The 11,635-nt window shown below is 33.8% G+C and overlaps 1 protein-coding gene across 4 annotated transcripts in view; it reads left to right on the top strand.

Moving 5' to 3' along the window:
• Window positions 1-3,523: 3,523 nt before the first annotated feature.
• ThrRS (threonine--tRNA ligase) overlaps window positions 3,524-11,635 on the top strand; it is a 69,790-nt gene continuing 61,678 nt past the window's right edge. The window contains exon 1 of one of the 4 annotated variants that reach the window (XM_089100894.1): window positions 3,524-3,582. The gene's annotated coding sequence lies outside the window, so the exon portion shown is untranslated. Of the gene's footprint in view, window positions 3,630-11,635 lie in introns of all 4 variants that reach the window. The other 3 variants (XM_089100895.1, XM_089100892.1, XM_089100893.1) reach the window with 3 other exon arrangements.

Genomic DNA, 11,635 nt, shown 5'->3' with positions numbered 1-11,635 from the left:
GCATATTGATATGACGTCACTGCTACTATAGAAAAGTGAGCGGAACCCTCACTTACTATAACATCAGCATAACAGCTATGTAATACCCGGGATCGCATGAAAATATTGTCAATAAGTGTAGCTGACTTCTCTGTAACACGAGTCGGAATCCCAACTCATGGATAAAAATCATAACTGGAGAAAAGGTTTAAAAAATCTAAACTATCATTATACAAACTTAGAAGATCAAAATTAAAATGCACTCCAGATTACTCAGTTCTACTGCATCCATTAAACTACTAAAACCATTTTCAAACTCCTCCCAAACTGTACTGGGCGGCTTATAAACCTCAGTAATCAACATATCCTTTCCACCAACTTCCAGCTCAAGAGCAAGAGATTCCACCTTACCTTCTATCCAAACTGATAGGTCTTCCCTTATTTTAGCAAAAAAATGGTCCTTTACCAAAAATGCCAAACCTCAACGTCCCATTCTCTCTTTATTCCTTGCAATAAGCCTGTATCCTGGAAAATTATATAACGACAGAACATATTCAGAATTTTAAAAAGTTTCACAAAGGCCAATTACATCAAATTTACTATTCAAATTATCAATTAACTGGAGAATTTCATCATACATTGAAGTTATATGGCAATTCCAATGACACAGGAAAAACGACCTTGCATAAAGCTATAATTCTTGCATATAATAATATAAGCTATAATTCTAAAAGGGCCTGGGGTACGTCATCTTCAGTCTTGTTTGATATCACAAAAACTATCTATAGCTCTTTTGCTTCGCCATTTCGGCTTCAAAATGAAATTTCCAAGCTGCAATTCAAAATGGGCCTGTGTTATATCATCTTCAGACCCGTCCAAAATCAAGAAGTTCATCTTAAGCTGTTTAGCTACGCCATTCAGGCTTCGAAAGGAAATTTCTAAGCTGGAATTCAAACAGGGCCTGTGGTACATTATCTTTAGTCTTGTTTGACGTCACAAAAACTATCTAAAGCTCTCTTGCTTCGCCATTTAGGTTTCAAAATGAAATTTCCAAGCTGCAATTAAAACTCGACCTATGTTATATCATCTTCATACCCGATTGAAATCAAGAAGTTCTTCTTAAGATCCTTAGCTACGTCATTCAGGCTTCGAAAGGAAATTTCCAAGCTGGAATTCAAACAAGGCCTTTGTTACATTATCTTTAGTGTCTTTTGATGTCACCAAAACTATCTAAAGCTCTCTTGCTTCGTCATTTAGGCTTCAAAATGAAATTTACAAGATGCAATTCAAACTGGGCCTGTGTTATATCATCTTCAGACCCGTTTGAAATCAAGAAGTTCATCTTAAGCTCCTTAGCTACGCCATTCGGGCTTCGAAAGGAAATTTCCAAGCTGAAATTCAAACAGGGCCTGTGTTACATTATCTTTAGTCTTGTTTAATGTCACAAAAACTATCTGAAACTCTTTAGTTACGTTGTTCAAGCTTTAAATGAAATTTCCGAGCAGCAATTCAAACAGGGCCCTTGTTATATCATCTTCAGTCTGGTTTTAATTCAAGAAAACTATCTAAAGCACCTTAGCTACACTATTCAGGATTCAAAATGAAATTTCTGAGTTGCAATTCAAATAAGGCGTGTGTTACATTATCTTCAGTCTTTTTAGGGTTCACAAAAACTATCTAAACTATTCTTTAATCTTTCTCTCATTATAGCCCTGATAACCGAATTGAACCCCCTTTTTCTTACAGCCTACTGTTTGATATATGGTTAGTCAGGATGGTATCCGAATCAATTCGTAGGCAATGTTTTTGGAAAACATCTTGCAAATCATCCTCCGTTTTTCAGAGTTCCCTTGCTTCAGACCCATATTTGACAACTTTCGTCACTGTAGCTGCCGTTATTCTAATTTTGGTTGTTAGACTTATTTTTCTATTCTTCCAAACTACATTTTTGAAAAAAACCCATGAGCCTTGGCTATTCTACTTTTAATATACTTAAGGCACCCACCGTCTTTATTAATAATTCTATCAAGGTAGGTGAAGCTGTCCACTTGATCGATTTTTTGCTACCCAACTTCATTTTTTCATCTTCACTTATTCATAGCTTCTGCAAATTAGTCTTATTAATATTAATTTTAAATTCTATTTAGCACCCTGAACTGGTTTCATATAGGATTCATTAGTTACCACCAAAATCTGAATCCGGGAAAGTTTTTGTTCCCTATTTGATTCCGTGCTCCCCCATTGTCTTTCCTAAGCTCTTTAAGACAAAGTCCATCAAAATTAACCATATAAAAGGGGATTGAACACAATCCTGCTTAACTCCTGATTTAATACAGAAACAAGTACTAACCACATTGATTATCAGCACGAAATGGGGATATTTATTATGTCCTCATGCATGGCAACAGTTATTATGTTTATAGATATGTATGTGTGTATACATGACAAACAGACGAAGACATTGCGTGTTTTGTCATCTTTATGTTCGTCATATGTTTAAAACTTCCGTACTTTATTAGCTTCTGCATTTTCTAGGCAATACCAATATAGAAAGTGTCATTATGCTCAATTCAACTGAATATTAGCGGTTCCTGCTTCGAGACAAAAAAGTGATATTGTAATAAGGTTAAAAGAAATGTTTAAAGAATTCATTTGTTTTTATAGGTCACCTATGAAAAAATAACTGCAAATACTAAGAAAGAGTATTTAAATTGCTACTTGACTCTGTATTTACTTTGAGGGATTTGTTGCACTCAAGTGCACGTGCCCAACAAAAAGTATTCAAGATCAACAACCTGAAAACCAAACTCAGAAGCAGACTGCTGACTGAAAAAGCAAAGGATTTAATGTATTTTAAGCAGAATATTTTCCGTAAAAGCAGCTATCTACTGTCTATAAATACACTCAGAAAGCTACATATTTCATACATAAACTAGACGAGAAATTTTAAAGAAGAATTAAAAAAAGAAGCAAATTTTGTTAAGAAAATGGACAAGTTTCTCTTCAATATTAATGTTTTTTCAGTAAACACAAAAATAAATTTATTTTTCTCAGTTTTCTCAGTATAAGTCGTCCAAAAATTAACTACAGAGGGTACCAGGGAGTGTTTTAAACCCTTAATATGGAACTTAACTTGGCTTTAGTATAGTCAGCACTGTTTCTGACATTAGCTCAGCAAAAGAACCGAGTAGTAAAAGTTAACACAAACAAGTATCTAGTAGAGCATTCTTTTTAACTCTTAAAATGGAAAATTATTATTCATTTCATCAGTTAGCGGTTCAGGTAAGTGGGAAGCTTTTCTACTTTTTAATTTCATTTAAACTAAAAAAATTTAATGCAAAATAAGTTATAATCATTACTAAATGAAGTAAGACTGATCAGGAGGATAATTGATCAATAGAGCAAGAGGGGGCACACAAATACAAATTTTTCAACTTCATTCTTTTCGAGCGAAATTCAATCTTTATAGCCGTCAATTTTACTCGCTGGAAAGATCGGAACTAAAACCGGATCTGCAACTAAACGCGACTCTGCCTAATAGAAGAAAAGAGCAGTCAAAAGTAGCTGACGAAAATTTTGGATGTTTAGTCAAGAGGACCTGAGTTAGGCTAGGCTATTTGCAAAAAAAAAAAAACTATAAGAAATAGCCGGTAAATATATACCAAATCATATTATTGAGTTAGGAATAAAGTGAATACATTATTTGATGCCTTTTTTTATGCTGATTACAAATATAATAGACTAATCATTTCTATCAGAAATGAATTTAATTCCGGTTTCAATACAAAATTAGACAGGGTTTTTATGGTAGAAGCTCTGGTAAAATTCTACTTTAGTTACTTTTGGCTATCTTGGAAAGGGTTTGGGTTAGGAAAATGAAACTTTCAGGGATGGATGTACATGCTAAGGTAGGGTAAAAGACCTCTTTTTGGGAAAGACCACTTTTCTTTGGCATTTTGGAAAAATAGCAATGGGTTTTTGGACTGCCCCTTTTTACTACAGTATGACACAATGCAAGTGTAGACCCAATCATCTCTCACTAGAGCCAGCCCAGTGGGAGTAATTTGTCATCATAAATCCAATGTGTGGTCTCTGTTTTGACAAACAAGTGAAATGAAAGAAATACATGTGTATTATTTGTGATTTATAGAATAAAAATCAAGAAATAAGAGTAATATTTTTAGAATCAGAAGACAATCAGCTTTCTATTAATATGTGAATAATACTGAAACACTAAAAAGATATTTACATCAAAATAGGATAATTGGTATTTCCAAAAAGAGGTCTTTCTAGGTAAGTCAAAAAACTAATCATTTTCAGTGAATGATCTTAAATAATTTTAATAATAACCATGTTGTTGTATAGCTTGGATTTTTAGCTATTCATTGGCCTATACAAACCTTTTCAATTCTAATTTGATAACAAGATATGAGGTTTTAAGTTTTAAATAATTTTGCTCAATTGGATACTGGTCTTTTACCCTATGTCCCGGGAAGGTACTTTGAAGTACCTACCTCCACTCTTCCCCCCTCTATATAATGGTAAATTTCTGCACATCACTAGTTGTTTAAGATCTTATTTCATCCTAAATTACTATCATAATTATAATCATTGCTTACCTAACACAACTTAAGCTTTTAACCTTGTTCACTTAAATAAATTCCAAAATCCTTTTTGCATTATTAGCTATTTAATTATATACCCATGCTGACTTTGGTTATGGTATAATGAAAGTGGGTCTGTGATGTCACAACTTTGTTTATCATAACCACTTAAGGGTAGCATGCCCATGGCAAGTGTAGATAAGCCATTTAAACTTTATTAGCCTAACCCTAGAAAGGTAAGCTTCCCAAAAAGTTACGTAGATGGTAAGCTTTCGTAAAAATTACTACTTGCAGAAACATTGACTTTTAAAACTCATCACTTAAGTATATTTTAAAAGTAAGTGGGAATTATCGAAAACAGATCTTCAGATAATGTTTTACACAGCACAAAAGGTTGCTTTTATTTCTTGGACACACATGGTATGCATGACATTGCACGGTGTTCACCGCAGAACGGCTTTTTGCAGTGGTTGCAAAAATTGGTAGTCATTCGGCAAATGTGGTCTGGGCAGAGGCTGAAGGTTGTTCTTCTCCCTTCCACAGACGTTCCTGAATGTATTTCACCTGTCACCTCCATTGTTTGACTGATATTACGTCTGATCGAGTGCTGCAAAGTGGGGGTTTCTAAGCAAGTGGTCATATGTGGCTGGGTCAACTCTTTGAACAGAACATTCATGAAATCCTTTTGTGAAAGTGGTCTTCCACCAGATTTGGAGGTATTGAAGGAGTAGATGACATAACTTTTGATACATGCAATGTTGATCAACCCATAAAACATGCACATGGGCCACCTGTTTGTCTTCCAAGCCGCTGACATTGAACTACACATTTGGTCAAATGTGTCTACACTGCCTTTGGTGTTTTTGTAGTACTCAATGATCTCAGGCTTCTTGCTTGGATACATGATACTGGTACCCTCATGGCAAGTTGACAGAAGCAGGACCATTTGTGATGGCTTAGGAAGATAAGACACTAGTCAGCTCCCGATTGAAACAGAACATTGAGGTTCCTGTGATTCTCCCTTTGCTTACAAGCAGCTCTTCCGGAATTTCTCTCTTGTTTTTTTGTACTGTACCAACTGTAGTCAGTCGATACGGTTCTTTCAGTAGTTCTGCTGCAAACGGAATTGATGTAAACAAGTTGTCAGTCGTGACATTTCTATTTGTCAGTGTGAAAAATTTTTGCTGCTCATTTGTTAAATCAGAAAATAGCCAAATTCAGCATTTTCATGTGCTATTTCCTCACGAAATTTGCTATGAAGCTTGTCAACAACGTTAAAAAGCTGATCTAACCTTATTGTCCGAAGAAGCTTACTAATTACCAAGTTTTGATCAAAAAATCCCTTTTCCTGAAATAGGTGAGAAAGCTACATCTTTGGTAAGATTTTGACACCAAATATCTCAACAACCGGTTCAGATAATAAAACCTTGGTGATGGCACAAGAGCTGGCTAGTCATAATATTAGCATATCAGGGAGGTCGGTTTGCGCAATGCATCCGTTTCCATGGCAACTGTGAAAAAGTGTTTTTGCTTTGTAAAATTTACGAAAGCTTACCCTTCTAGGGTTAATCAGGGAAAGGATTTGACAAGAGATAGACCAGCAAAAATAACTGAATCGTTTTTAGAGGACAAACTATGTCATGGGAAGATGTTTTTGAAATCCCCCTTCCACCCAAACTCAAAATCTTCTAAAATTCTGCTTTAGAAGATTTTAAAATATTTCTAAAGCACTAAAAGATAGAGTGCTAAAAACATCAGAATCAAACTTCAGAGGACATGTTATATCATGGGAAGAGGTTTTTGAAATCCTCCTTCCCCCCAAACTCAAAATTTTCCAAAATTTTACTTTAGAAGCTTTTTTAAATATTTGTAAAGTGCTAAGACATAGAGTGCTACAAACATCAGAATCGACTTAAGAGGACAATTTATGTCATGGGAAGATGTTTTTGAAATCCCCCTTTGCCCCAAACTCAAAATTTTCCAAATTTCTACTTTAGAAGCTTTTTTAAATATTTGTAAAGTGCTAAGACATAGAGTGCTAGAAACATCAGAATCAACTTAAGAGGACAATTTATGTCATGGGAAGATGTTTTTGAAATCTCCCTTTGCCCCAAACTCAAAATTTTCCAAATTTCTACTTTAGAAGCTTTTTAAATATTTGTGGAGCACTAATAGATAGACACTACAAATATCAGAATCAACACTTTAGAGGATAATTTATGTCATGGGAAGATGTTTTGAAATCCCCCTTTACTCCAAACTCATAATTTTGTAAAGTTCTAGCCTTCTTTTCCATGGGGGGGGGGGGGGTATTTTCCCCGGAGGGAAAAGCATTTGGACAGTTTGAAGTCAGAAAATAATTATTTCTAGGTAATAGGGCCAATAAAAAATTACAGAAGAATAGCGAGGTATCTGGAAATGTTGTTAACAAAAAGAGAAAAAAAATCCTTTTATATAGTAAATGGAATCTTTCATTTAAGTTTTTTTTTAACAAACCTCAGTCCCGACCCAGAAGCATTACGGTTTCTGCCAAAGTTAAATTGATGCAACCTGGGACCAAACAAGCCAAATCGTTGGGTCAACCATGTAGGCTCAACACTAGGATATTTGCATCTGTTAAGAAGCGACTATTTCAGATGCAGGAAAAACGCATACTAAGTTGACCTATCTTTCCAATATATTCATAACCCAATTCAATGTTGAAAAATTTTGCTTTTCTTTTTTACATCTGCGATTTAAAATATGTAAAAAATGCTGGAACTTATATAAAAATTTTCTTTTGAGGGTGGAAAGGTTAGCTGCAAGGGGATTTGACAGCATGGGGAGGGCAGGAGTGGTGGTCAGCAACCTGCTTGCAGTGCCCCTGCTTATACTAATGTAAGCTGACCATTTTGTTGCAACATGTTGCACTGGAATCATACTCTAAAATCTGGTTGATAATTTGCCTGTCTAAAAAATTTTGTAAAAGGGGGAAACAACCCCTAAAAGTCAAAGATTTTAATAAAACTCATACCATCAAATTTGTGGTTCTTGGCAAATACCATCCGGAAAATACCTCCCCACAGAAAATACCCCCCACAGGAAATACCCTCACAGAAAATCCCCCCCCCAAAAAAAAGTACCCCCATGGTAAATAAGGCTTTTCAAATTTCAAATTATCAACCAGATTTTAGAGTATGAAGGGGGAATGGGATGAAGGGTAAGGAGGATTTCAAAAACTTTGAATGACCTTTAAAAATCTGTGAGTTATTGCAATGGAACCTTGCAAAATAGATCTTCTGTTTAAATGAAGTACAACAAAATTATTTCAGCTTCAAAACTGCTCAATCCCAACATATAAGGTTTTAAATATATGCAAATACATTTCCTATATAGAAATATTTTAAAAGCTTCTAAAGTAGAATTTTGGAAAATTTTGAGTTTGGGGGGGAAGGGGGTTTTCAGTAACATCTTCCCATAACATAAATTGTTCTCTAAAGTTGATTCTGATGTTTGTAATGCTCTATGTCTTAGTGCTTTAGAAATATTTAAAAAAGCTTCTAAAGTAGAATTTTGGAAAATTTTGAGTTTGGGGGGAAGGGGGATTTCCAAAACATCTTCCCATGACATAAATTGTCCTCTAAAGTCAATTCTGATACTTGTAGTGCTTTGGAAATATTTAAAAAACCTTCTAGACAAGAATTTTAGAAAATTTTGAGTTTGGGGGGGAAGTGTAATTTGATAAACATCTTTCCGCGATATAACTTGTACTCTGAAGTCGATTCTGGTGATTTTAGCACTATATAATAGTGCTTTAGAAATATTTTAAAAGATTTTAAAGTAGAATTTTAAAAAATTTTTAGTTTGGGGGGAAGGGGGATTTCAAGAACATCTTCCCATAACATAATTTGTCCTCTAAAGTTGATTCTGATGTTTGTAATGCTCTATGTCTTAGCGCTTTAGAAATATTTAAAAGCTTCTAAAGTAAAATTTTGGAAAATTTTGAGTTTGGGGGGACGGGGGATTTCAAAAACCTCTTCCTGTGATATAACGTGTCCTCTGAAGTTGATTCTGATGTTTTTAGCACTCTATTTTTTAGTGCTTTAGAAATATTTTAAAAGCTTCTAAAGTAAAATTTTAGAAAATTTTGAGTTTTGGTGGAAGGGGGATTTCAAAAACATCTTCCCATGACATAATTTGTCCTCTAAAAACAATTTGGTTATTTTTGCTGGTCTATCTCTTGTCAAATCCTTTCCCTAATTAATAAAGTTTAAATGGCTTATCTACACTTGCCACGGGCATGCTACCCTTAAGGGGTTATGATAAACAAAGTTGTGACATCACAGACCCGCTTTCATTTTACCATAACCAAAGTCAGCATGGGTAGAAAATTAAATGGCTTATAGGCTAATGGAAATATGATTTTGGAATATATTTTAATGAGCAAGGTTAAAAGCTGAAGTTGTGTAAGGTAGGCAGTGATTTATAATTATGATAGTAATATAGGATGAAATATGAGCCTAAAACAACTAGTAATGTGCAGTAATTTACCATTATATAGAGGGGGGGGGTAAGTGGAGGTAGGTACTTCAAAGTGCCTTCCCAGGACATACCTTAGCATGTACATCTATCCCTGAAAGTTTCATTTTCTTAACCCAACCCCTTTCCAAGATAGCCAAAAGTAACTAAAGTAGAATTTTACCGAAGCTCTTACTAAGCTAACATCTTTTATTAGATTTGTGTTTTTATGCAAAGATGTTTCTTTTGAAGAGATAATGTCTTCCATGGGGACTTTATCTGGTTTAAAACAAAATTTCAGACCCTTTTCAAGCACTGATTGTTCTTATATTGTTAAAGTTCTTGATGAAAAATTAACCACGCCTGGTCCAAGAATTGACAAATGTATTACTGCATTATTTGTTTATAATTCAGAAACTTTTTCCACAAACACACATATATATATATATATATATATATATATATATATATATATATATATATATATATGTTTGTGGAAAAAGTTTCTTAAATTCATTTCAATAAGGAAAGAGTTAAAGAGAGATGGGCATTGCATTTTAAGAAGGTGTTAAAATATGATAGAGTTAGAATAAAAGAGTGAAAAAGTTCATGACACATTGGATGCAAAGCAAGATATACTTTATCAGGAAGGATTAATGACAATACTAAACAAATTAAATATAATAAAACTCTAGATGCTGATATTGTCGTAAATGATTTTTTTAATATGGTGGTTATGAAGTTAAAGATAATTTATTGAAAATGATAATTTAACCTATCTATTCAAAACGTGTGTGAATATTATAATTATGTAAAGTAAGTAGCAGGGTCATGTCCAAGATTTTTGGGGGAGGGGGGACAAAATTTTTTTAAAAATTTTATATTTGTTTTTGTTATGTTTTTACAAGTTAGACAAACATTTTAGAGGAGGCCTCAAATCATCTACCTCCCCTGGGATACGCCCTTGGTAAGTAGTATATTTGTTAATAGTATAAAAGGTGCATGTGGTGATGCTTTTCTACTACTCCCTTGCTAAGTAATAAGAAACACGTTTTTTTTTGAGGATAGGAAACTTATTTTTCCAAAATTTTTCAGCTTTAAAGACTAGTCTCTGCATTGGTTGTTATATTTTCTGTATCTTTGCTGAATCCAAAATTTTTACCGATAATACAGTCTGGGCAAGTGAAGCTATTTATTCAATGAATTTTTTCTTGCATAATGTTGCCTGTTCACCTAGGAGCTAAATTATTTATTCAGAAGCAAGCTGAGCATTCTTTGACAATTGTCTGTTTTTATAATCTTAATTGAAGAATTTATCACAGAAACAACAGCAATGAAAAAACTTTGTTATGATGTATATGCAATAATACTGTTTTTGATGCAAAATTCAAATTTTTGCAACCATGCTTTGAAAGTAATTTTAAATTTAATTATATTCTAAGAAATTAAGTCCAACTAAAGTCAAGTTGAAAAGTATTTAGATAGTGCAAATAAGGCAAGTTTAAAAACCAACACTTCATGTTGTTATTACAATCACTGAACCTACTGATTCTGACACTGATATCAGACAAGATACTGCTAGAACTAATATTTTGACTTAATTATTCTATTTATTAATCTGTTATTTTAAAGGCATACTTCCTCTGGAGAATTAAAGCATTTCTCATACTATACCAATAAATCTGCTCATGGAAAACTTCTGCTACACATGCCATAAAATTTCTAATGGTTGGGAACCCTGATATGTGTCTACTATGAGTAATAAATCAGTCAACACATTGTTTTTTTTTCCATTTAGTCAAACAAATAAATGTTCTTGAGCTACTCCTGAGGGTTGTAAGACCCTCAACTGCTCCTGAGATATTGCAGATACACCAATTTGACAACCTGTATGCACATAATACATTTGGTTTAGTTTTACAACTCCATCTCCTTTCCCTGAAATTGCCAACTTGTGCCCTATTTTTTTCTGAGATATTGCATTTATGTCATTTTGACAATATGTATGGAGAAGGTCTTGATTGTTCAATAGTAGTAGTAGTAGCCTTCCTTAAGGGTTTCAATTTTATACCTCAACCACTCCTGAGATACTGCTGATGTGCCCTTTTGACAATCCTTATTCACATAGTGTGTTTTGGTTTTACTTAATATCTTCCTCAACATTCCTGTATATTTTACTTTGATACCCTTAACCTTTTTGCAGACCAAGAACCAAACATACCCCTTTTGCTGTAACAAACAAGGAGGAAATTGTATAATTTACATACTTGGCTATGGGGGGTGATTTCAACTCTAAATAAATTTTATTGGACCTTTCAACTATTTTGAACAAAATAACTCTAAAAATTTTATCCAATGTCTCTTTGGGGTCAGCTATAAAGAGCATGGGGGAGATGGCTGGTTGCCCTCTAATTGCTTTGACTTTACATTGGCAGTTGAACTTCAAATTCCCAATCAAATGAGCATCCTCATTTTCAACTCTTTCCGTACTAAGTGGCACAGTGAAAAAAAAAATAACGCATTGAAGACATATTTCTTCAACTCAAAATAATAGT

Source organism: Artemia sp. Qi Xiang Cuo, chromosome 15 (assembly GCF_049724085.1).
Source record: "Artemia sp. Qi Xiang Cuo chromosome 15, ASM4972408v1, whole genome shotgun sequence".
NCBI lineage: Eukaryota > Metazoa > Arthropoda > Branchiopoda > Anostraca > Artemiidae > Artemia > Artemia sp. Qi Xiang Cuo.
Note: the sequence above shows the minus strand (reverse complement) of the source record. Positions and strands in the feature narration are given on the sequence as shown.